Consider the following 25,305-nt stretch of genomic DNA (forward strand, 5'->3'; position numbering starts at 1 on the left):
TAATGTTTTTTTGTAAATGTGTGGCTATAAAAATAGCCGTTTGTTAATGTAATAGCCAGATACACACAAATTATTTTTTTGCGGTCTTCTTTGCTGCCTTTTTGGGAGTCTTTTTGACCTTCTTTGCTGCAGGTTTTTTAGCAACAGGCTTCTTTGTGGGTTTCTTAGCTGCTGGTTTCTTAGCCGAGGCTTTCTTTGTGGCAGGCTTCTTTGCTGCTTTCTTTGGCGTGCTCTTCTTTGCTGGCTTCTTTTTTGGTGTACTTTTCTTTGCAGTAGGCTTCTTTGCCGTTGGCTTTTTTGCTGCGGCCTTTTTCTTAGGTTTTTCTTTTTTTACCTGACCTAGCTTGAATGATCCAGAAGCACCAGTGCCTTTAGTTTGAATCAAATCGCCTGATGTTACTCCTCGTTTAAGAGCCATTTTCAGATGATGATCTGAGTTTTCAGCAACTTTGTAATTTGCATGAATATATTTTGTAATAGCTTGGCGAGATGAACCACCGCGTTCCTTTAGGGTAGCGATAGCAGCCTTGATCATGTCCACATATTTAGGGTGATCAGCTGTCTTCTTTGCAGCAGGTTTCTTCTTGGGTGCGATTTTCTTTGGAGAAGCTGCTTCACTCATTTTTAATGTTTTCTTACAACAATCCAACGATAAACGATGCTTGTTATCACAGTAGAAGTATACTAAACATTACCGTGTAAATGAGATATAATTTAAGACGGTGCGAAGTATGCGGACGTAAAAGTACCACTCCCGGGAATTGATTTGGCGCGAAAACAGAAATGTGTGTTTCTGTACATCGTATAATGTCCGTTTTGGGTGCCGCGACTATGCGAAAGCATGTTAATTTTTATTTGTAGTACGACGCAATAGTCTGCAAGAGAAGCTGCTGGAGTTTGAGGTCTTCAGCATTACATCTAGTCTGTTAATTTGGGCTTCTTCCGCGCTCGTGTTAGGATTTTCATAAAGCGTTCTTTGGTTTGCGTTGCGTATGTCGGCCTACATCATCGACACGGCCTGTTTCCGGCTATTAGGAGCAATTCATATATTGGGCACTGCGTTTCGACTTTTTTATTAGACCACAGTAAAAAAATTCACTCACAGAAGTCCCTTTCTTTCATGGCTACAAACACGAAGAATTCTGTCGTAAGTAAAACGAATGCGCAAGCCAAAATGACGATGGGGCGAAGTCATAAGCATGGCCCTGTGGCCCAATGGATAAGGCATCTGACTACGAATCAGGGGATTCCAGGTTGGACTCCTGGCAGGGTCGCACTGTCGCATTTCGGCTGCATGGTCTACTGTGTAACGCGCGCGCACGTTCTGGCGTAATGCGTTGATAAACGGAATGTACGCAGACATATTGGAAAGTAATATCACGCACTTAGTATCGTCGCCTTTGTTAGCATTCATGTAAGTTACCATCCACTCGCTACAGTCGCTCTCCATCCTACGGCTAAATCAACAGCCGTGATTTTTACTATGTCGCCGTCCATCCGTACGCGGTGACAGTTGTAAGCTTTACAGTAACGTGACATGCTCCACAAGCAGTTACGGTGTGTGGACGATGCCTATCATGGCAACGCTTGTTCTTTATCGCTTCTCGGCCTAATGGCTAAGATCAAGTGTAGTATCTGTTCTTATCAGTTTAATATCTGGTAGGCCATTCTCTGAATGGTCAGTATATTAATCTGATTTTTGGCCTTGGGTCATGGAGGTGGATTCATTCACGCCGTGACCACGGGTTGCCTTGGTGTTGCACTATTACCGATGGCGGCCCACATAAGCAATAAAAGAATAATAGCAGTCCTCTTTCCGACGGCACTCTGCATAGTCTACGGCGGGAACAAAACGCGTACACTGGGGGAGAATACAGCCTATGCCCCGCGACACGGCAGTTTATAACACACTCAAGCCACAAGCATTAACAAACTTTGAAGGGTACCCTCATGCTACGGTGCAGTTCCAACTCATACTTACCTGACGGGGAAGTAAAGACTGATCAATGAGGGTTTTCTTCCAGAGTGAGGCTCTTGCATTGCACTACGCTTGGGCTGACCTCTGCGATTACTGCAAACGTCAGTAACTCGACCGTACAATTTCTGGTAGTGGGGGCCTGCGTCCGCGCTCGCCCCCTCCTTAAGTCAAAATGAATGAGCTTAGAAAAGTTGCGCGGCCAAATGTCGGTGGTGACTTAAACGCTAAGGTAAAACCTCGCTTGGCTGTTACGAAACGTGATTGCGATATAAGTCCTCGGAAGGCGGCGGAATTTTATTTTATTTGCCATTCCGTCAGGGTTATTGGATGATCGGCAATAGATCGAGTTTGTATGCATTTGAAAGCTCTTTTTTCTCGTACTATCACCTGAAAATGTCGTAGGAAAATGTCATAGGAAACACTTTCAACAACCGCCACGTTCCTTAATTGTTATAACAAGAAATATATCACAGCAAATGAAAATGAAAAGCCTACGACACCGGGAGTTCCCAGGCGGTCCCCCATCCAAGTACTATCCCGGCCCGACGATGCTTAACTTCCGTGATCAGACGAGAACGGGTGTGTTCATCGTGGTATGGCCGTAGACATTAGTAGGTGCAAATACGTGCAATTTATTTTGACGTTGTGATCAAATTTTTTTATTTAATTTCTTTGAGTTACTTAGGACAAGGCGTATGCATGGATTATCTATTAGACTTTAAGGTTATAGTTTTGTGAAAAAAACAATGTTTTGTTAAAGATGTGTGGCTATAAAAATAGCCGTTGTTTTCTGAGTGTAGCGGTTTACTTCTTCTGTCCTTTGTCGTTCTTCTTTGGGAGTAAGACAGCTTGAATGTTTGGCAAAACACCACCAGCTGCAATGGTTACACCGCTCAAAAGTTTGTTTAATTCTTCATCATTACGAACAGCCAATTGTAAATGTCTTGGAATAATCCTAGCTTTTTTGTTGTCTCTTGCTGCGTTACCAGCCAACTCCAATATCTCAGCAGATAAATATTCCAAGACGGCTGCTAAGTAAACTGGTGCTCCAGATCCAATTCGGTTAGCATAGTGCCCTCTACGAAGGAATCTATGCACTCTACCGACTGGAAATTGAAGTCCAGCTCTTGAGGATTTTGTCTTGGCTTTAGCCTTAGCTTTTCCACCTTTTCCACGTCCAGACATAACTGCGATTTGATTTGTAAGTTAATACAAAAACGTACGAATATTTAACGTAAGTGTTAACGAAATAAACTTTACTCGTTTTTTCATCATAAAAATAGGATCGAAATCATGTTTTTTTAACCAATCATAATTAAGTATTAAACAAAAGATTTTTTTTTTAACCAATTAAATTGCGTATCGGCGTTTTCGGATCGAATTCGATCCGATTTTTTTACTTATAAACAAAAAGTTTTGACTTGCAGTTTAATGCTTATTTACAAGTTAAGTAGCAAAAATTTTTAACCATGTCTGACGCAGCAGCTAAAGGAGGAAAACAGGCACCTAAAGTAGCCAAGAAAGGTGAAAAAAGAGCCGGCAAAAAAGGAGGAAAGATTGGTGGAACTGGTGAAAAGAAACGCAAGAGAAAGAGAAAGGAAAGTTATGCTATTTACATCTACAATGTTTTGAAACAAGTTCACCCAGATGTCGGAGTTTCAAGCAAAGCTATGAGCATCATGAACTCATTTGTCAACGACATCTTTGAGCGCATTGCTTCCGAAGCTTCGCGTTTGGCTCTTCAAAACAAAAAGTCGACCATCTCTTCTCGTGAAATTCAAACCGCAGTACGTCTTCTCTTGCCTGGAGAACTTGCAAAACACGCAGTCAGTGAAGGAACAAAAGCCGTCACAAAATACACAAGCAGCAAGTAAACCAACGTCTACCAAACACAAACGGTCTTTTTTAAGACCACACATCTTTAAAAAAACATTTACTTGGCGTCACTACAAGTTAACCGAAGTTAATAAAACTTCTAAATAATGTGCTTAAGAACACTAGCCTACATTTAAAATACTTCCCCATGTGTGTGTGGATTAGCTTCACTTTTCATACGTATTATTAGCTGTACTTGCAGAAAAGACAAGTACATTGATCCATGTTATTGCTTACATTTAACTTAACCCAGCTTTTCACGGAAACACTCCCAGGCAAATTAACCCTACAAAGTATTTCTAAATTTTTTTTGTGTCATATATGACATAGTATCGTATAGCAATAAATGTAACTGTGACAAGACTTTACACATTGTGTAATTTGGAAGCGTGCACAAAGTAATGTTTTAAAAGATTTGTGGCTATAAAAATAGCCGTTTTTGTTGAGCAATGACAACGCTTAACCTCCGAATCCGTAAAGAGTTCTTCCTTGACGTTTTAAGGCATAAACAACATCCATAGCGGTAACGGTCTTGCGTTTAGCGTGCTCTGTGTAGGTTACAGCATCACGAATAACATTCTCTAAGAAAACCTTCAGTACACCTCTGGTTTCCTCATAGATAAGGCCAGAGATACGTTTGACACCACCTCGTCGAGCAAGACGCCGAATAGCAGGTTTTGTGATTCCCTGAATGTTATCACGAAGAATTTTTCGGTGACGTTTAGCACCTCCTTTTCCCAATCCTTTACCTCCTTTTCCGCGTCCAGACATATTGATATAGTTGCGTACAGAACGAGTACAAAAACAACGTTTGAGTTAACAGAATTCAGACAGCTTTAAAAAGAGGCCATAAAATTACCTACTGCTCGTGGAAACACCCTAATTAACCAATAGAGTTGCGTCATTACAAAATGTTCCGAACATTTTGTACATTTTTTTAAGTAAAACTGTAGTTTTTTTAAAAATTCGTGGTCTTAATGTTTCAGTAAGGCAATAAATTTGGCATCGTTGGAATTCGCCAAACCTTCTGCTACTTACTAAAAAAAAAAAAAGTCAAAAGCTTTTGTGTATCAGAAGATACAGCCGTTTTCCCGTAGCCAAAAAACACAGATTTTATAAAAATGTTAAAGTAATGAGCGTAATGTCATTATGCAGCCAATCAGAAATTACTTTCTTAGCACCAATCAAATGGTTTGTTTTGAACCTTAGCTGTCAATCAATATGAGAAATAAAACTTTGGCGCGATAGTGCATTTTAGACCGTCTTGTGTATCCGTACTACATCGACTTCTTAAAATATGGCTCGTACAAAGCAAACTGCACGTAAATCTACTGGAGGAAAGGCTCCACGAAAACAACTCGCCACTAAAGCTGCGAGGAAAAGCGCACCAGCTACTGGAGGAGTGAAAAAACCACATCGTTACAGACCTGGTACAGTTGCTCTCAGAGAAATCAGAAGATACCAGAAGTCAACCGAGCTCTTGATCCGCAAGTTGCCTTTCCAGCGTCTTGTGCGAGAAATTGCTCAGGACTTCAAAACAGATCTGCGATTCCAGAGCACAGCCGTTATGGCTCTGCAAGAGGCTTCTGAAGCGTACCTTGTTGGCTTGTTCGAGGATACTAACTTGTGTGCCATTCACGCAAAACGAGTTACAATCATGCCTAAAGACATCCAGTTGGCAAGAAGAATTCGTGGGGAACGTGCCTAAGCATCTTACCAAACAAAAAACGGCTATTTTTATAGCCACACATCCATAAAAAATATTACGGCTAGCTTTTTATATCAAACTTTGTCCTGCTTTCTGTTTAAATTTTATGCTACATAAAAATTTTATGCTACATAAAGTTTGACAATGTTAAAAATATGAAGGGCAAGAAAAGTAAAAGCAAGAAAATAAGAAATTTAAAAACGAAAATACTTAAACTTAGGGAATCTAATCTTAAATTTACTCTTTTTTAACTGTTTAAGTGACTTAAACAAGTTTAACTTTGTACCAAGATAATGTTTTTTTGTAAATGTGTGGCTATAAAAATAGCCGTTTGTTAATGTAATAGCCAGATACACACAAATTATTTTTTTGCGGTCTTCTTTGCTGCCTTTTTGGGAGTCTTTTTGACCTTCTTTGCTGCAGGTTTTTTAGCAACAGGCTTCTTTGTGGGTTTCTTAGCTGCTGGTTTCTTAGCCGAGGCTTTCTTTGTGGCAGGCTTCTTTGCTGCTTTCTTTGGCGTGCTCTTCTTTGCTGGCTTCTTTTTTGGTGTACTTTTCTTTGCAGTAGGCTTCTTTGCCGTTGGCTTTTTTGCTGCGGCCTTTTTCTTAGGTTTTTCTTTTTTTACCTGACCTAGCTTGAATGATCCAGAAGCACCAGTGCCTTTAGTTTGAATCAAATCGCCTGATGTTACTCCTCGTTTAAGAGCCATTTTCAGATGATGATCTGAGTTTTCAGCAACTTTGTAATTTGCATGAATATATTTTGTAATAGCTTGGCGAGATGAACCACCGCGTTCCTTTAGGGTAGCGATAGCAGCCTTGATCATGTCCACATATTTAGGGTGATCAGCTGTCTTCTTTGCAGCAGGTTTCTTCTTGGGTGCGATTTTCTTTGGAGAAGCTGCTTCACTCATTTTTAATGTTTTCTTACAACAATCCAACGATAAACGATGCTTGTTATCACAGTAGAAGTATACTAAACATTACCGTGTAAATGAGATATAATTTAAGACGGTGCGAAGTATGCGGACGTAAAAGTACCACTCCCGGGAATTGATTTGGCGCGAAAACAGAAATGTGTGTTTCTGTACATCGTATAATGTCCGTTTTGGGTGCCGCGACTATGCGAAAGCATGTTAATTTTTATTTGTAGTACGACGCAATAGTCTGCAAGAGAAGCTGCTGGAGTTTGAGGTCTTCAGCATTACATCTAGTCTGTTAATTTGGGCTTCTTCCGCGCTCGTGTTAGGATTTTCATAAAGCGTTCTTTGGTTTGCGTTGCGTATGTCGGCCTACATCATCGACACGGCCTGTTTCCGGCTATTAGGAGCAATTCATATATTGGGCACTGCGTTTCGACTTTTTTATTAGACCACAGTAAAAAAATTCACTCACAGAAGTCCCTTTCTTTCATGGCTACAAACACGAAGAATTCTGTCGTAAGTAAAACGAATGCGCAAGCCAAAATGACGATGGGGCGAAGTCATAAGCATGGCCCTGTGGCCCAATGGATAAGGCATCTGACTACGAATCAGGGGATTCCAGGTTCGACTCCTGGCAGGGTCGCACTGTCGCATTTCGGCTGCATGGTCTACTGTGTAACGCGCGCGCACGTTCTGGCGTAATGCGTTGATAAACGGAATGTACGCAGACATATTGGAAAGTAATATCACGCACTTAGTATCGTCGCCTTTGTTAGCATTCATGTAAGTTACCATCCACTCGCTACAGTCGCTCTCCATCCTACGGCTAAATCAACAGCCGTGATTTTTACTATGTCGCCGTCCATCCGTACGCGGTGACAGTTGTAAGCTTTACAGTAACGTGACATGCTCCACAAGCAGTTACGGTGTGTGGACGATGCCTATCATGGCAACGCTTGTTCTTTATCGCTTCTCGGCCTAATGGCTAAGATCAAGTGTAGTATCTGTTCTTATCAGTTTAATATCTGGTAGGCCATTCTCTGAATGGTCAGTATATTAATCTGATTTTTGGCCTTGGGTCATGGAGGTGGATTCATTCACGCCGTGACCACGGGTTGCCTTGGTGTTGCACTATTACCGATGGCGGCCCACATAAGCAATAAAAGAATAATAGCAGTCCTCTTTCCGACGGCACTCTGCATAGTCTACGGCGGGAACAAAACGCGTACACTGGGGGAGAATACAGCCTATGCCCCGCGACACGGCAGTTTATAACACACTCAAGCCACAAGCATTAACAAACTTTGAAGGGTACCCTCATGCTACGGTGCAGTTCCAACTCATACTTACCTGACGGGGAAGTAAAGACTGATCAATGAGGGTTTTCTTCCAGAGTGAGGCTCTTGCATTGCACTACGCTTGGGCTGACCTCTGCGATTACTGCAAACGTCAGTAACTCGACCGTACAATTTCTGGTAGTGGGGGCCTGCGTCCGCGCTCGCCCCCTCCTTAAGTCAAAATGAATGAGCTTAGAAAAGTTGCGCGGCCAAATGTCGGTGGTGACTTAAACGCTAAGGTAAAACCTCGCTTGGCTGTTACGAAACGTGATTGCGATATAAGTCCTCGGAAGGCGGCGGAATTTTATTTTATTTGCCATTCCGTCAGGGTTATTGGATGATCGGCAATAGATCGAGTTTGTATGCATTTGAAAGCTCTTTTTTCTCGTACTATCACCTGAAAATGTCGTAGGAAAATGTCATAGGAAACACTTTCAACAACCGCCACGTTCCTTAATTGTTATAACAAGAAATATATCACAGCAAATGAAAATGAAAAGCCTACGACACCGGGAGTTCCCAGGCGGTCCCCCATCCAAGTACTATCCCGGCCCGACGATGCTTAACTTCCGTGATCAGACGAGAACGGGTGTGTTCATCGTGGTATGGCCGTAGACATTAGTAGGTGCAAATACGTGCAATTTATTTTGACGTTGTGATCAAATTTTTTTATTTAATTTCTTTGAGTTACTTAGGACAAGGCGTATGCATGGATTATCTATTAGACTTTAAGGTTATAGTTTTGTGAAAAAAACAATGTTTTTTTAAAGATGTGTGGCTATAAAAATAGCCGTTGTTTTCTGAGTGTAGCGGTTTACTTCTTCTGTCCTTTGTCGTTCTTCTTTGGGAGTAAGACAGCTTGAATGTTTGGCAAAACACCACCAGCTGCAATGGTTACACCGCTCAAAAGTTTGTTTAATTCTTCATCATTACGAACAGCCAATTGTAAATGTCTTGGAATAATCCTAGCTTTTTTGTTGTCTCTTGCTGCGTTACCAGCCAACTCCAATATCTCAGCAGATAAATATTCCAAGACGGCTGCTAAGTAAACTGGTGCTCCAGATCCAATTCGGTTAGCATAGTGCCCTCTACGAAGGAATCTATGCACTCTGCCGACTGGAAATTGAAGTCCAGCTCTTGAGGATCTTGTCTTGGCTTTAGCCTTAGCTTTTCCACCTTTTCCACGTCCAGACATAACTGCGATTTGATTTGTAAGTTAATACAAAAACGTACGAATATTTAACGTAAGTGTTAACGAAATAAACTTTACTCGTTTTTTCATCATAAAAATAGGATCGAAATCATGTTTTTTTAACCAATCATAATTAAGTATTAAACAAAAGATTTTTTTTTTAACCAATTAAATTGCGTATCGGCGTTTTCGGATCGAATTCGATCCGATTTTTTTACTTATAAACAAAAAGTTTTGACTTGCAGTTTAATGCTTATTTACAAGTTAAGTAGCAAAAATTTTTAACCATGTCTGACGCAGCAGCTAAAGGAGGAAAACAGGCACCTAAAGTAGCCAAGAAAGGTGAAAAAAGAGCCGGCAAAAAAGGAGGAAAGATTGGTGGAACTGGTGAAAAGAAACGCAAGAGAAAGAGAAAGGAAAGTTATGCTATTTACATCTACAATGTTTTGAAACAAGTTCACCCAGATGTCGGAGTTTCAAGCAAAGCTATGAGCATCATGAACTCATTTGTCAACGACATCTTTGAGCGCATTGCTTCCGAAGCTTCGCGTTTGGCTCTTCAAAACAAAAAGTCGACCATCTCTTCTCGTGAAATTCAAACCGCAGTACGTCTTCTCTTGCCTGGAGAACTTGCAAAACACGCAGTCAGTGAAGGAACAAAAGCCGTCACAAAATACACAAGCAGCAAGTAAACCAACGTCTACCAAACACAAACGGTCTTTTTTAAGACCACACATCTTTAAAAAAACATTTACTTGGCGTCACTACAAGTTAACCGAAGTTAATAAAACTTCTAAATAATGTGCTTAAGAACACTAGCCTACATTTAAAATACTTCCCCATGTGTGTGTGGATTAGCTTCACTTTTCATACGTATTATTAGCTGTACTTGCAGAAAAGACAAGTACATTGATCCATGTTATTGCTTACATTTAACTTAACCCAGCTTTTCACGGAAACACTCCCAGGCAAATTAACCCTACAAAGTATTTCTAAATTTTTTTTGTGTCATATATGACATAGTATCGTATAGCAATAAATGTAACTGTGACAAGACTTTACACATTGTGTAATTTGGAAGCGTGCACAAAGTAATGTTTTAAAAGATTTGTGGCTATAAAAATAGCCGTTTTTGTTGAGCAATGACAACGCTTAACCTCCGAATCCGTAAAGAGTTCTTCCTTGACGTTTTAAGGCATAAACAACATCCATAGCGGTAACGGTCTTGCGTTTAGCGTGCTCTGTGTAGGTTACAGCATCACGAATAACATTCTCTAAGAAAACCTTCAGTACACCTCTGGTTTCCTCATAGATAAGGCCAGAGATACGTTTGACACCACCTCGTCGAGCAAGACGCCGAATAGCAGGTTTTGTGATTCCCTGAATGTTATCACGAAGAATTTTTCGGTCCTTTTCCCAATCCTTTACCTCCTTTTCCGCGTCCAGACATATTGATATAGTTGCGTACAGAACGAGTACAAAAACAACGTTTGAGTTAACAGAATTCAGACAGCTTTAAAAAGAGGCCATAAAATTACCTACTGCTCGTGGAAACACCCTAATTAACCAATAGAGTTGCGTCATTACAAAATGTTCCGAACATTTTGTACATTTTTTTAAGTAAAACTGTAGTTTTTTTAAAAATTCGTGGTCTTAATGTTTCAGTAAGGCAATAAATTTGGCATCGTTGGAATTCGCCAAACCTTCTGCTACTTACTAAAAAAAAAAAAAGTCAAAAGCTTTTGTGTATCAGAAGATACAGCCGTTTTCCCGTAGCCAAAAAACACAGATTTTATAAAAATGTTAAAGTAATGAGCGTAATGTCATTATGCAGCCAATCAGAAATTACTTTCTTAGCACCAATCAAATGGTTTGTTTTGAACCTTAGCTGTCAATCAATATGAGAAATAAAACTTTGGCGCGATAGTGCATTTTAGACCGTCTTGTGTATCCGTACTACATCGACTTCTTAAAATATGGCTCGTACAAAGCAAACTGCACGTAAATCTACTGGAGGAAAGGCTCCACGAAAACAACTCGCCACTAAAGCTGCGAGGAAAAGCGCACCAGCTACTGGAGGAGTGAAAAAACCACATCGTTACAGACCTGGTACAGTTGCTCTCAGAGAAATCAGAAGATACCAGAAGTCAACCGAGCTCTTGATCCGCAAGTTGCCTTTCCAGCGTCTTGTGCGAGAAATTGCTCAGGACTTCAAAACAGATCTGCGATTCCAGAGCACAGCCGTTATGGCTCTGCAAGAGGCTTCTGAAGCGTACCTTGTTGGCTTGTTCGAGGATACTAACTTGTGTGCCATTCACGCAAAACGAGTTACAATCATGCCTAAAGACATCCAGTTGGCAAGAAGAATTCGTGGGGAACGTGCCTAAGCATCTTACCAAACAAAAAACGGCTATTTTTATAGCCACACATCCATAAAAAATATTACGGCTAGCTTTTTATATCAAACTTTGTCCTGCTTTCTGTTTAAATTTTATGCTACATAAAAATTTTATGCTACATAAAGTTTGACAATGTTAAAAATATGAAGGGCAAGAAAAGTAAAAGCAAGAAAATAAGAAATTTAAAAACGAAAATACTTAAACTTAGGGAATCTAATCTTAAATTTACTCTTTTTTAACTGTTTAAGTGACTTAAACAAGTTTAACTTTGTACCAAGATAATGTTTTTTTGTAAATGTGTGGCTATAAAAATAGCCGTTTGTTAATGTAATAGCCAGATACACACAAATTATTTTTTTGCGGTCTTCTTTGCTGCCTTTTTGGGAGTCTTTTTGACCTTCTTTGCTGCAGGTTTTTTAGCAACAGGCTTCTTTGTGGGTTTCTTAGCTGCTGGTTTCTTAGCCGAGGCTTTCTTTGTGGCAGGCTTCTTTGCTGCTTTCTTTGGCGTGCTCTTCTTTGCTGGCTTCTTTTTTGGTGTACTTTTCTTTGCAGTAGGCTTCTTTGCCGTTGGCTTTTTTGCTGCGGCCTTTTTCTTAGGTTTTTCTTTTTTTACCTGACCTAGCTTGAATGATCCAGAAGCACCAGTGCCTTTAGTTTGAATCAAATCGCCTGATGTTACTCCTCGTTTAAGAGCCATTTTCAGATGATGATCTGAGTTTTCAGCAACTTTGTAATTTGCATGAATATATTTTGTAATAGCTTGGCGAGATGAACCACCGCGTTCCTTTAGGGTAGCGATAGCAGCCTTGATCATGTCCACATATTTAGGGTGATCAGCTGTCTTCTTTGCAGCAGGTTTCTTCTTGGGTGCGATTTTCTTTGGAGAAGCTGCTTCACTCATTTTTAATGTTTTCTTACAACAATCCAACGATAAACGATGCTTGTTATCACAGTAGAAGTATACTAAACATTACCGTGTAAATGAGATATAATTTAAGACGGTGCGAAGTATGCGGACGTAAAAGTACCACTCCCGGGAATTGATTTGGCGCGAAAACAGAAATGTGTGTTTCTGTACATCGTATAATGTCCGTTTTGGGTGCCGCGACTATGCGAAAGCATGTTAATTTTTATTTGTAGTACGACGCAATAGTCTGCAAGAGAAGCTGCTGGAGTTTGAGGTCTTCAGCATTACATCTAGTCTGTTAATTTGGGCTTCTTCCGCGCTCGTGTTAGGATTTTCATAAAGCGTTCTTTGGTTTGCGTTGCGTATGTCGGCCTACATCATCGACACGGCCTGTTTCCGGCTATTAGGAGCAATTCATATATTGGGCACTGCGTTTCGACTTTTTTATTAGACCACAGTAAAAAAATTCACTCACAGAAGTCCCTTTCTTTCATGGCTACAAACACGAAGAATTCTGTCGTAAGTAAAACGAATGCGCAAGCCAAAATGACGATAGGGCGAAGTCATAAGCATGGCCCTGTGGCCCAATGGATAAGGCATCTGACTACGAATCAGGGGATTCCAGGTTCGACTCCTGGCAGGGTCGCACTGTCGCATTTCGGCTGCATGGTCTACTGTGTAACGCGCGCGCACGTTCTGGCGTAATGCGTTGATAAACGGAATGTACGCAGACATATTGGAAAGTAATATCACGCACTTAGTATCGTCGCCTTTGTTAGCATTCATGTAAGTTACCATCCACTCGCTACAGTCGCTCTCCATCCTACGGCTAAATCAACAGCCGTGATTTTTACTATGTCGCCGTCCATCCGTACGCGGTGACAGTTGTAAGCTTTACAGTAACGTGACATGCTCCACAAGCAGTTACGGTGTGTGGACGATGCCTATCATGGCAACGCTTGTTCTTTATCGCTTCTCGGCCTAATGGCTAAGATCAAGTGTAGTATCTGTTCTTATCAGTTTAATATCTGGTAGGCCATTCTCTGAATGGTCAGTATATTAATCTGATTTTTGGCCTTGGGTCATGGAGGTGGATTCATTCACGCCGTGACCACGGGTTGCCTAGGTGTCGCACTATTACCGATGGCGGCCCACATAAGCAATAAAAGAATAATAGCAGTCCTCTTTCCGACGGCACTCTGCATAGTCTACGGCGGGAACAAAACGCGTACACTGGGGGAGAATACAGCCTATGCCCCGCGACACGGCAGTTTATAACACACTCAAGCCACAAGCATTAACAAACTTTGAAGGGTACCCTCATGCTACGGTGCAGTTCCAACTCATACTTACCTGACGGGGAAGTAAAGACTGATCAATGAGGGTTTTCTTCCAGAGTGAGGCTCTTGCATTGCACTACGCTTGGGCTGACCTCTGCGATTACTGCAAACGTCAGTAACTCGACCGTACAATTTCTGGTAGTGGGGGCCTGCGTCCGCGCTCGCCCCCTCCTTAAGTCAAAATGAATGAGCTTAGAAAAGTTGCGCGGCCAAATGTCGGTGGTGACTTAAACGCTAAGGTAAAACCTCGCTTGGCTGTTACGAAACGTGATTGCGATATAAGTCCTCGGAAGGCGGCGGAATTTTATTTTATTTGCCATTCCGTCAGGGTTATTGGATGATCGGCAATAGATCGAGTTTGTATGCATTTGAAAGCTCTTTTTTCTCGTACTATCACCTGAAAATGTCGTAGGAAAATGTCATAGGAAACACTTTCAACAACCGCCACGTTCCTTAATTGTTATAACAAGAAATATATCACAGCAAATGAAAATGAAAAGCCTACGACACCGGGAGTTCCCAGGCGGTCCCCCATCCAAGTACTATCCCGGCCCGACGATGCTTAACTTCCGTGATCAGACGAGAACGGGTGTGTTCATCGTGGTATGGCCGTAGACATTAGTAGGTGCAAATACGTGCAATTTATTTTGACGTTGTGATCAAATTTTTTTATTTAATTTCTTTGAGTTACTTAGGACAAGGCGTATGCATGGATTATCTATTAGACTTTAAGGTTATAGTTTTGTGAAAAAAACAATGTTTTTTTAAAGATGTGTGGCTATAAAAATAGCCGTTGTTTTCTGAGTGTAGCGGTTTACTTCTTCTGTCCTTTGTCGTTCTTCTTTGGGAGTAAGACAGCTTGAATGTTTGGCAAAACACCACCAGCTGCAATGGTTACACCGCTCAAAAGTTTGTTTAATTCTTCATCATTACGAACAGCCAATTGTAAATGTCTTGGAATAATCCTAGCTTTTTTGTTGTCTCTTGCTGCGTTACCAGCCAACTCCAATATCTCAGCAGATAAATATTCCAAGACGGCTGCTAAGTAAACTGGTGCTCCAGATCCAATTCGGTTAGCATAGTGCCCTCTACGAAGGAATCTATGCACTCTACCGACTGGAAATTGAAGTCCAGCTCTTGAGGATCTTGTCTTGGCTTTAGCCTTAGCTTTTCCACCTTTTCCACGTCCAGACATAACTGCGATTTGATTTGTAAGTTAATACAAAAACGTACGAATATTTAACGTAAGTGTTAACGAAATAAACTTTACTCGTTTTTTCATCATAAAAATAGGATCGAAATCATGTTTTTTTAACCAATCATAATTAAGTATTAAACAAAAGATTTTTTTTTAACCAATTAAATTGCGTATCGGCGTTTTCGGATCGAATTCGATCCGATTTTTTTACTTATAAACAAAAAGTTTTGACTTGCAGTTTAATGCTTATTTACAAGTTAAGTAGCAAAAATTTTTAACCATGTCTGACGCAGCAGCTAAAGGAGGAAAACAGGCACCTAAAGTAGCCAAGAAAGGTGAAAAAAGAGCCGGCAAAAAAGGAGGAAAGATTGGTGGAACTGGTGAAAAGAAACGCAAGAGAAAGAGAAAGGAAAGTTATGCTATTTACATCTACAATGTTTTGAAACAAGTTCACCCAGATGTCGGAGTTTCAAGCAAAGCTATGAGCATCATGAACTCATTTGTCAACGACATCTTTGAGCGCATTGCTTCCGAAGCTTCGCGTTTGGCTCTTCAAAACAAAAAGTCGACCATCTCTTCTCGTGAAATTCAAACCGCAGTACGTCTTCTCTTGCCTGGAGAACTTGCAAAACACGCAGTCAGTGAAGGAACAAAAGCCGTCACAAAATACACAAGCAGCAAGTAAACCAACGTCTACCAAACACAAACGGTCTTTTTTAAGACCACACATCTTTAAAAAAACATTTACTTGGCGTCACTACAAGTTAACCGAAGTTAATAAAACTTCTAAATAATGTGCTTAAGAACACTAGCCTACATTTAAAATACTTCCCCATGTGTGTGTGGATTAGCTTCACTTTTCATACGTATTATTAGCTGTACTTGCAGAAAAGACAAGTACATTGATCCATGTTATTGCTTACATTTAACTTAACCCAGCTTTTCACGGAAACACTCCCAGGCAAATTAACCCTACAAAGTATTTCTAAATTTTTTTTGTGTCATATATGACATAGTATCGTATAGCAATAAATGTAACTGTGACAAGACTTTACACATTGTGTAATTTGGAAGCGTGCACAAAGTAATGTTTTAAAAGATTTGTGGCTATAAAAATAGCCGTTTTTGTTGAGCAATGACAACGCTTAACCTCCGAATCCGTAAAGAGTTCTTCCTTGACGTTTTAAGGCATAAACAACATCCATAGCGGTAACGGTCTTGCGTTTAGCGTGCTCTGTGTAGGTTACAGCATCACGAATAACATTCTCTAAGAAAACCTTCAGTACACCTCTGGTTTCCTCATAGATAAGGCCAGAGATACGTTTGACACCACCTCGTCGAGCAAGACGCCGAATAGCAGGTTTTGTGATTCCCTGAATGTTATCACGAAGAATTTTTCGGTGACGTTTAGCACCTCCTTTTCCCAATCCTTTACCTCCTTTTCCGCGTCCAGACATATTGATATAGTTGCGTACAGAACGAGTACAAAAACAACGTTTGAGTTAACAGAATTCAGACAGCTTTAAAAAGAGGCCATAAAATTACCTACTGCTCGTGGAAACACCCTAATTAACCAATAGAGTTGCGTCATTACAAAATGTTCCGAACATTTTGTACATTTTTTTAAGTAAAACTGTAGTTTTTTTAAAAATTCGTGGTCTTAATGTTTCAGTAAGGCAATAAATTTGGCATCGTTGGAATTCGCCAAACCTTCTGCTACTTACTAAAAAAAAAAAAAGTCAAAAGCTTTTGTGTATCAGAAGATACAGCCGTTTTCCCGTAGCCAAAAAACACAGATTTTATAAAAATGTTAAAGTAATGAGCGTAATGTCATTATGCAGCCAATCAGAAATTACTTTCTTAGCACCAATCAAATGGTTTGTTTTGAACCTTAGCTGTCAATCAAATATGAGAAATAAAACTTTGGCGCGATAGTGCATTTTAGACCGTCTTGTGTATCCGTACTACATCGACTTCTTAAAATATGGCTCGTACAAAGCAAACTGCACGTAAATCTACTGGAGGAAAGGCTCCACGAAAACAACTCGCCACTAAAGCTGCGAGGAAAAGCGCACCAGCTACTGGAGGAGTGAAAAAACCACATCGTTACAGACCTGGTACAGTTGCTCTCAGAGAAATCAGAAGATACCAGAAGTCAACCGAGCTCTTGATCCGCAAGTTGCCTTTCCAGCGTCTTGTGCGAGAAATTGCTCAGGACTTCAAAACAGATCTGCGATTCCAGAGCACAGCCGTTATGGCTCTGCAAGAGGCTTCTGAAGCGTACCTTGTTGGCTTGTTCGAGGATACTAACTTGTGTGCCATTCACGCAAAACGAGTTACAATCATGCCTAAAGACATCCAGTTGGCAAGAAGAATTCGTGGGGAACGTGCCTAAGCATCTTACCAAACAAAAAACGGCTATTTTTATAGCCACACATCCATAAAAAATATTACGGCTAGCTTTTTATATCAAACTTTGTCCTGCTTTCTGTTTAAATTTTATGCTACATAAAAATTTTATGCTACATAAAGTTTGACAATGTTAAAAATATGAAGGGCAAGAAAAGTAAAAGCAAGAAAATAAGAAATTTAAAAACGAAAATACTTAAACTTAGGGAATCTAATCTTAAATTTACTCTTTTTTAACTGTTTAAGTGACTTAAACAAGTTTAACTTTGTACCAAGATAATGTTTTTTTGTAAATGTGTGGCTATAAAAATAGCCGTTTGTTAATGTAATAGCCAGATACACACAAATTATTTTTTTGCGGTCTTCTTTGCTGCCTTTTTGGGAGTCTTTTTGACCTTCTTTGCTGCAGGTTTTTTAGCAACAGGCTTCTTTGTGGGTTTCTTAGCTGCTGGTTTCTTAGCCGAGGCTTTCTTTGTGGCAGGCTTCTTTGCTGCTTTCTTTGGCGTGCTCTTCTTTGCTGGCTTCTTTTTTGGTGTACTTTTCTTTGCAGTAGGCTTCTTTGCCGTTGGCTTTTTTGCTGCGGCCTTTTTCTTAGGTTTTTCTTTTTTTACCTGACCTAGCTTGAATGATCCAGAAGCACCAGTGCCTTTAGTTTGAATCAAATCGCCTGATGTTACTCCTCGTTTAAGAGCCATTTTCAGATGATGATCTGAGTTTTCAGCAACTTTGTAATTTGCATGAATATATTTTGTAATAGCTTGGCGAGATGAACCACCGCGTTCCTTTAGGGTAGCGATAGCAGCCTTGATCATGTCCACATATTTAGGGTGATCAGCTGTCTTCTTTGCAGCAGGTTTCTTCTTGGGTGCGATTTTCTTTGGAGAAGCTGCTTCACTCATTTTTAATGTTTTCTTACAACAATCCAACGATAAACGATGCTTGTTATCACAGTAGAAGTATACTAAACATTACCGTGTAAATGAGATATAATTTAAGACGGTGCGAAGTATGCGGACGTAAAAGTACCACTCCCGGGAATTGATTTGGCGCGAAAACAGAAATGTGTGTTTCTGTACATCGTATAATGTCCGTTTTGGGTGCCGCGACTATGCGAAAGCATGTTAATTTTTATTTGTAGTACGACGCAATAGTCTGCAAGAGAAGCTGCTGGAGTTTGAGGTCTTCAGCATTACATCTAGTCTGTTAATTTGGGCTTCTTCCGCGCTCGTGTTAGGATTTTCATAAAGCGTTCTTTGGTTTGCGTTGCGTATGTCGGCCTACATCATCGACACGGCCTGTTTCCGGCTATTAGGAGCAATTCATATATTGGGCACTGCGTTTCGACTTTTTTATTAGACCACAGTAAAAAAATTCACTCACAGAAGTCCCTTTCTTTCATGGCTACAAACACGAAGAATTCTGTCGTAAGTAAAACGAATGCGCAAGCCAAAATGACGATGGGGCGAAGTCATAAGCATGGCCCTGTGGCCCAATGGATAAGGCATCTGACTACGAATCAGGGGATTCCAGGTTCGACTCCTGGCAGGGTCGCACTGTCGCATTTCGGCTGCATGGTCTACTGTGTAACGCGCGCGCACGTTCTGGCGTAATGCGTTGATAAACGGAATGTACGCAGACATATTGGAAAGTAATATCACGCACTTAGTATCGTCGCCTTTGTTAGCATTCATGTAAGTTACCATCCACTCGCTACAGTCGCTCTCCATCCTACGGCTAAATCAACAGCCGTGATTTTTACTATGTCGCCGTCCATCCGTACGCGGTGACAGTTGTAAGCTTTACAGTAACGTGACATGCTCCACAAGCAGTTACGGTGTGTGGACGATGCCTATCATGGCAACGCTTGTTCTTTATCGCTTCTCGGCCTAATGGCTAAGATCAAGTGTAGTATCTGTTCTTATCAGTTTAATATCTGGTAGGCCATTCTCTGAATGGTCAGTATATTAATCTGATTTTTGGCCTTGGGTCATGGAGGTGGATTCATTCACGCCGTGACCACGGGTTGCCTTGGTGTTGCACTATTACCGATGGCGGCCCACATAAGCAATAAAAGAATAATAGCAGTCCTCTTTCCGACGGCACTCTGCATAGTCTACGGCGGGAACAAAACGCGTACACTGGGGGAGAATACAGCCTATGCCCCGCGACACGGCAGTTTATAACACACTCAAGCCACAAGCATTAACAAACTTTGAAGGGTACCCTCATGCTACGGTGCAGTTCCAACTCATACTTACCTGACGGGGAAGTAAAGACTGATCAATGAGGGTTTTCTTCCAGAGTGAGGCTCTTGCATTGCACTACGCTTGGGCTGACCTCTGCGATTACTGCAAACGTCAGTAACTCGACCGTACAATTTCTGGTAGTGGGGGCCTGCGTCCGCGCTCGCCCCCTCCTTAAGTCAAAATGAATGAGCTTAGAAAAGTTGCGCGGCCAAATGTCGGTGGTGACTTAAACGCTAAGGTAAAACCTCGCTTGGCTGTTACGAAACGTGATTGCGATATAAGTCCTCGGAAGGCGGCGGAATTTTATTTTATTTGCCATTCCGTCAGGGTTATTGGATGATCGGCAATAGATCGAGTTTGTATGCATTTGAAAGCTCTTTTTTCTCGTACTATCACCTGAAAATGTCGTAGGAAAATGTCATAGGAAACACTTTCAACAACCGCCACGTTCCTTAATTGTTATAACAAGAAATATATCACAGCAAATGAAAATGAAAAGCCTACGACACCGGGAGTTCCCAGGCGGTCCCCCATCCAAGTACTATCCCGGCCCGACGATGCTTAACTTCCGTGATCAGACGAGAACGGGTGTGTTCATCGTGGTATGGCCGTAGACATTAGTAGGTGCAAATACGTGCAATTTATTTTGACGTTGTGATCAAATTTTTTTATTTAATTTCTTTGAGTTACTTAGGACAAGGCGTATGCATGGATTATCTATTAGACTTTAAGGTTATAGTTTTGTGAAAAAAACAATGTTTTTTTAAAGATGTGTGGCTATAAAAATAGCCGTTGTTTTCTGAGTGTAGCGGTTTACTTCTTCTGTCCTTTGTCGTTCTTCTTTGGGAGTAAGACAGCTTGAATGTTTGGCAAAACACCACCAGCTGCAATGGTTACACCGCTCAAAAGTTTGTTTAATTCTTCATCATTACGAACAGCCAATTGTAAATGTCTTGGAATAATCCTAGCTTTTTTGTTGTCTCTTGCTGCGTTACCAGCCAACTCCAATATCTCAGCAGATAAATATTCCAAGACGGCTGCTAAGTAAACTGGTGCTCCAGATCCAATTCGGTTAGCATAGTGCCCTCTACGAAGGAATCTATGCACTCTACCGACTGGAAATTGAAGTCCAGCTCTTGAGGATCTTGTCTTGGCTTTAGCCTTAGCTTTTCCACCTTTTCCACGTCCAGACATAACTGCGATTTGATTTGTAAGTTAATACAAAAACGTACGAATATTTAACGTAAGTGTTAACGAAATAAACTTTACTCGTTTTTTCATCATAAAAATAGGATCGAAATCATGTTTTTTTAACCAATCATAATTAAGTATTAAACAAAAGATTTTTTTTTTAACCAATTAAATTGCGTATCGGCGTTTTCGGATCGAATTCGATCCGATTTTTTTACTTATAAACAAAAAGTTTTGACTTGCAGTTTAATGCTTATTTACAAGTTAAGTAGCAAAAATTTTTAACCATGTCTGACGCAGCAGCTAAAGGAGGAAAACAGGCACCTAAAGTAGCCAAGAAAGGTGAAAAAAGAGCCGGCAAAAAAGGAGGAAAGATTGGTGGAACTGGTGAAAAGAAACGCAAGAGAAAGAGAAAGGAAAGTTATGCTATTTACATCTACAATGTTTTGAAACAAGTTCACCCAGATGTCGGAGTTTCAAGCAAAGCTATGAGCATCATGAACTCATTTGTCAACGACATCTTTGAGCGCATTGCTTCCGAAGCTTCGCGTTTGGCTCTTCAAAACAAAAAGTCGACCATCTCTTCTCGTGAAATTCAAACCGCAGTACGTCTTCTCTTGCCTGGAGAACTTGCAAAACACGCAGTCAGTGAAGGTACAAAAGCCGTCACAAAATACACAAGCAGCAAGTAAACCAACGTCTACCAAACACAAACGGTCTTTTTTAAGACCACACATCTTTAAAAAAACATTTACTTGGCGTCACTACAAGTTAACCGAAGTTAATAAAACTTCTAAATAATGTGCTTAAGAACACTAGCCTACATTTAAAATACTTCCCCATGTGTGTGTGGATTAGCTTCACTTTTCATACGTATTATTAGCTGTACTTGCAGAAAAGACAAGTACATTGATCCATGTTATTGCTTACATTTAACTTAACCCAGCTTTTCACGGAAACACTCCCAGGCAAATTAACCCTACAAAGTATTTCTAAATTTTTTTTGTGTCATATATGACATAGTATCGTATAGCAATAAATGTAACTGTGACAAGACTTTACACATTGTGTAATTTGGAAGCGTGCACAAAGTAATGTTTTAAAAGATTTGTGGCTATAAAAATAGCCGTTTTTGTTGAGCAATGACAACGCTTAACCTCCGAATCCGTAAAGAGTTCTTCCTTGACGTTTTAAGGCATAAACAACATCCATAGCGGTAACGGTCTTGCGTTTAGCGTGCTCTGTGTAGGTTACAGCATCACGAATAACATTCTCTAAGAAAACCTTCAGTACACCTCTGGTTTCCTCATAGATAAGGCCAGAGATACGTTTGACACCACCTCGTCGAGCAAGACGCCGAATAGCAGGTTTTGTGATTCCCTTAATGTTATCACGAAGAATTTTTCGGTGACGTTTAGCACCTCCTTTTCCCAATCCTTTACCTCCTTTTCCGCGTCCAGACATATTGATATAGTTGCGTACAGAACGAGTACAAAAACAACGTTTGAGTTAACAGAATTCAGACAGCTTTAAAAAGAGGCCATAAAATTACCTACTGCTCGTGGAAACACCCTAATTAACCAATAGAGTTGCGTCATTACAAAATGTTCCGAACATTTTGTACATTTTTTTAAGTAAAACTGTAGTTTTTTTAAAAATTCGTGGTCTTAATGTTTCAGTAAGGCAATAAATTTGGCATCGTTGGAATTCGCCAAACCTTCTGCTACTTACTAAAAAAAAAAAAAGTCAAAAGCTTTTGTGTATCAGAAGATACAGCCGTTTTCCCGTAGCCAAAAAACACAGATTTTATAAAAATGTTAAAGTAATGAGCGTAATGTCATTATGCAGCCAATCAGAAATTACTTTCTTAGCACCAATCAAATGGTTTGTTTTGAACCTTAGCTGTCAATCAATATGAGAAATAAAACTTTGGCGCGATAGTGCATTTTAGACCGTCTTGTGTATCCGTACTACATCGACTTCTTAAAATATGGCTCGTACAAAGCAAACTGCACGTAAATCTACTGGAGGAAAGGCTCCACGAAAACAACTCGCCACTAAAGCTGCGAGGAAAAGCGCACCAGCTACTGGAGGAGTGAAAAAACCACATCGTTACAGACCTGGTACAGTTGCTCTCAGAGAAATCAGAAGATACCAGAAGTCAACCGAGCTCTTGATCCGCAAGTTGCCTTTCCAGCGTCTTGTGCGAGAAATTGCTCAGGACTTCAAAACAGATCTGCGATTCCAGAGCACAGCCGTTATGGCTCTGCAAGAGGCTTCTGAAGCGTACCTTGTTGGCTTGTTCGAGGATACTAACTTGTGTGCCATTCACGCAAAACGAGTTACAATCATGCCTAAAGACATCCAGTTGGCAAGAAGAATTCGTGGGGAACGTGCCTAAGCATCTTACCAAACAAAAAACGGCTATTTTTATAGCCACACATCCATAAAAAATATTACGGCTAGCTTTTTATATCAAACTTTGTCCTGCTTTCTGTTTAAATTTTATGCTACATAAAAATTTTATGCTACATAAAGTTTGACAATGTTAAAAATATGAAGGGCAAGAAAAGTAAAAGCAAGAAAATAAGAAATTTAAAAACGAAAATACTTAAACTTAGGGAATCTAATCTTAAATTTACTCTTTTTTAACTGTTTAAGTGACTTAAACAAGTTTAACTTTGTACCAAGATAATGTTTTTTTGTAAATGTGTGGCTATAAAAATAGCCGTTTGTTAATGTAATAGCCAGATACACACAAATTATTTTTTTGCGGTCTTCTTTGCTGCCTTTTTGGGAGTCTTTTTGACCTTCTTTGCTGCAGGTTTTTTAGCAACAGGCTTCTTTGTGGGTTTCTTAGCTGCTGGTTTCTTAGCCGAGGCTTTCTTTGTGGCAGGCTTCTTTGCTGCTTTCTTTGGCGTGCTCTTCTTTGCTGGCTTCTTTTTTGGTGTACTTTTCTTTGCAGTAGGCTTCTTTGCCGTTGGCTTTTTTGCTGCGGCCTTTTTCTTAGGTTTTTCTTTTTTTACCTGACCTAGCTTGAATGATCCAGAAGCACCAGTGCCTTTAGTTTGAATCAAATCGCCTGATGTTACTCCTCGTTTAAGAGCCATTTTCAGATGATGATCTGAGTTTTCAGCAACTTTGTAATTTGCATGAATATATTTTGTAATAGCTTGGCGAGATGAACCACCGCGTTCCTTTAGGGTAGCGATAGCAGCCTTGATCATGTCCACATATTTAGGGTGATCAGCTGTCTTCTTTGCAGCAGGTTTCTTCTTGGGTGCGATTTTCTTTGGAGAAGCTGCTTCACTCATTTTTAATGTTTTCTTACAACAATCCAACGATAAACGATGCTTGTTATCACAGTAGAAGTATACTAAACATTACCGTGTAAATGAGATATAATTTAAGACGGTGCGAAGTATGCGGACGTAAAAGTACCACTCCCGGGAATTGATTTGGCGCGAAAACAGAAATGTGTGTTTCTGTACATCGTATAATGTCCGTTTTGGGTGCCGCGACTATGCGAAAGCATGTTAATTTTTATTTGTAGTACGACGCAATAGTCTGCAAGAGAAGCTGCTGGAGTTTGATGTCTTCAGCATTACATCTAGTCTGTTAATTTGGGCTTCTTCCGCGCTCGTGTTAGGATTTTCATAAAGCGTTCTTTGGTTTGCGTTGCGTATGTCGGCCTACATCATCGACACGGCCTGTTTCCGGCTATTAGGAGCAATTCATATATTGGGCACTGCGTTTCGACTTTTTTATTAGACCACAGTAAAAAAATTCACTCACAGAAGTCCCTTTCTTTCATGGCTACAAACACGAAGAATTCTGTCGTAAGTAAAACGAATGCGCAAGCCAAAATGACGATGGGGCGAAGTCATAAGCATGGCCCTGTGGCCCAATGGATAAGGCATCTGACTACGAATCAGGGGATTCCAGGTTCGACTCCTGGCAGGGTCGCACTGTCGCATTTCGGCTGCATGGTCTACTGTGTAACGCGCGCGCACGTTCTGGCGTAATGCGTTGATAAACGGAATGTACGCAGACATATTGGAAAGTAATATCACGCACTTAGTATCGTCGCCTTTGTTAGCATTCATGTAAGTTACCATCCACTCGCTACAGTCGCTCTCCATCCTACGGCTAAATCAACAGCCGTGATTTTTACTATGTCGCCGTCCATCCGTACGCGGTGACAGTTGTAAGCTTTACAGTAACGTGACATGCTCCACAAGCAGTTACGGTGTGTGGACGATGCCTATCATGGCAACGCTTGTTCTTTATCGCTTCTCGGCCTAATGGCTAAGATCAAGTGTAGTATCTGTTCTTATCAGTTTAATATCTGGTAGGCCATTCTCTGAATGGTCAGTATATTAATCTGATTTTTGGCCTTGGGTCATGGAGGTGGATTCATTCACGCCGTGACCACGGGTTGCCTTGGTGTTGCACTATTACCGATGGCGGCCCACATAAGCAATAAAAGAATAATAGCAGTCCTCTTTCCGACGGCACTCTGCATAGTCTACGGCGGGAACAAAACGCGTACACTGGGGGAGAATACAGCCTATGCCCCGCGACACGGCAGTTTATAACACAC

The 25,305-nt window shown here is 40.6% G+C and overlaps 17 non-coding genes across 17 annotated transcripts; 13 read left to right on the forward strand and 4 right to left on the reverse strand.

Annotated features, from left to right (window-relative positions):
- Positions 1 to 1,596: 1,596 nt before the first annotated feature.
- Positions 1,597 to 1,788, forward strand: LOC130661232 (U2 spliceosomal RNA). The gene has a single exon (XR_008988425.1). It is a non-coding gene; the product is annotated as a U2 spliceosomal RNA (small nuclear RNA).
- Positions 1,789 to 1,973: 185 nt separating this feature from the next.
- LOC130660184 (U1 spliceosomal RNA) lies at positions 1,974 to 2,138 on the forward strand. The gene has a single exon (XR_008987385.1). It is a non-coding gene; the product is annotated as a U1 spliceosomal RNA (small nuclear RNA).
- Positions 2,139 to 2,466: 328 nt separating this feature from the next.
- Positions 2,467 to 2,585, reverse strand: LOC130658225 (5S ribosomal RNA). Its single transcript, XR_008985442.1, has one exon. It is a non-coding gene; the product is annotated as a 5S ribosomal RNA (ribosomal RNA).
- A 4,468-nt stretch (positions 2,586 to 7,053) lies between these two features.
- On the forward strand, positions 7,054 to 7,126 carry Trnar-acg (transfer RNA arginine (anticodon ACG)). The gene has a single exon. It is a non-coding gene; the product is annotated as a tRNA-Arg (tRNA).
- A 322-nt stretch (positions 7,127 to 7,448) lies between these two features.
- Positions 7,449 to 7,640, forward strand: LOC130661233 (U2 spliceosomal RNA). The gene has a single exon (XR_008988426.1). It is a non-coding gene; the product is annotated as a U2 spliceosomal RNA (small nuclear RNA).
- A 185-nt stretch (positions 7,641 to 7,825) lies between these two features.
- On the forward strand, positions 7,826 to 7,990 carry LOC130660185 (U1 spliceosomal RNA). Its single transcript, XR_008987386.1, has one exon. It is a non-coding gene; the product is annotated as a U1 spliceosomal RNA (small nuclear RNA).
- Positions 7,991 to 8,318: 328 nt separating this feature from the next.
- LOC130658226 (5S ribosomal RNA) lies at positions 8,319 to 8,437 on the reverse strand. The gene has a single exon (XR_008985443.1). It is a non-coding gene; the product is annotated as a 5S ribosomal RNA (ribosomal RNA).
- Positions 8,438 to 12,891: 4,454 nt separating this feature from the next.
- On the forward strand, positions 12,892 to 12,964 carry Trnar-acg (transfer RNA arginine (anticodon ACG)). Its single transcript has one exon. It is a non-coding gene; the product is annotated as a tRNA-Arg (tRNA).
- Positions 12,965 to 13,286: 322 nt separating this feature from the next.
- LOC130661487 (U2 spliceosomal RNA) lies at positions 13,287 to 13,478 on the forward strand. Its single transcript, XR_008988678.1, has one exon. It is a non-coding gene; the product is annotated as a U2 spliceosomal RNA (small nuclear RNA).
- A 185-nt stretch (positions 13,479 to 13,663) lies between these two features.
- On the forward strand, positions 13,664 to 13,828 carry LOC130660186 (U1 spliceosomal RNA). Its single transcript, XR_008987387.1, has one exon. It is a non-coding gene; the product is annotated as a U1 spliceosomal RNA (small nuclear RNA).
- Positions 13,829 to 14,156: 328 nt separating this feature from the next.
- On the reverse strand, positions 14,157 to 14,275 carry LOC130658228 (5S ribosomal RNA). The gene has a single exon (XR_008985445.1). It is a non-coding gene; the product is annotated as a 5S ribosomal RNA (ribosomal RNA).
- A 4,468-nt stretch (positions 14,276 to 18,743) lies between these two features.
- Positions 18,744 to 18,816, forward strand: Trnar-acg (transfer RNA arginine (anticodon ACG)). The gene has a single exon. It is a non-coding gene; the product is annotated as a tRNA-Arg (tRNA).
- Positions 18,817 to 19,138: 322 nt separating this feature from the next.
- LOC130661235 (U2 spliceosomal RNA) lies at positions 19,139 to 19,330 on the forward strand. The gene has a single exon (XR_008988429.1). It is a non-coding gene; the product is annotated as a U2 spliceosomal RNA (small nuclear RNA).
- Positions 19,331 to 19,515: 185 nt separating this feature from the next.
- LOC130660189 (U1 spliceosomal RNA) lies at positions 19,516 to 19,680 on the forward strand. The gene has a single exon (XR_008987389.1). It is a non-coding gene; the product is annotated as a U1 spliceosomal RNA (small nuclear RNA).
- A 328-nt stretch (positions 19,681 to 20,008) lies between these two features.
- Positions 20,009 to 20,127, reverse strand: LOC130658229 (5S ribosomal RNA). The gene has a single exon (XR_008985446.1). It is a non-coding gene; the product is annotated as a 5S ribosomal RNA (ribosomal RNA).
- Positions 20,128 to 24,595: 4,468 nt separating this feature from the next.
- On the forward strand, positions 24,596 to 24,668 carry Trnar-acg (transfer RNA arginine (anticodon ACG)). The gene has a single exon. It is a non-coding gene; the product is annotated as a tRNA-Arg (tRNA).
- Positions 24,669 to 24,990: 322 nt separating this feature from the next.
- LOC130661236 (U2 spliceosomal RNA) lies at positions 24,991 to 25,182 on the forward strand. The gene has a single exon (XR_008988430.1). It is a non-coding gene; the product is annotated as a U2 spliceosomal RNA (small nuclear RNA).
- Positions 25,183 to 25,305: the final 123 nt, after the last annotated feature.

This window comes from Hydractinia symbiolongicarpus, chromosome 9 (assembly GCF_029227915.1).
Source record: "Hydractinia symbiolongicarpus strain clone_291-10 chromosome 9, HSymV2.1, whole genome shotgun sequence".
Classification (NCBI taxonomy): domain Eukaryota; kingdom Metazoa; phylum Cnidaria; class Hydrozoa; order Anthoathecata; family Hydractiniidae; genus Hydractinia; species Hydractinia symbiolongicarpus.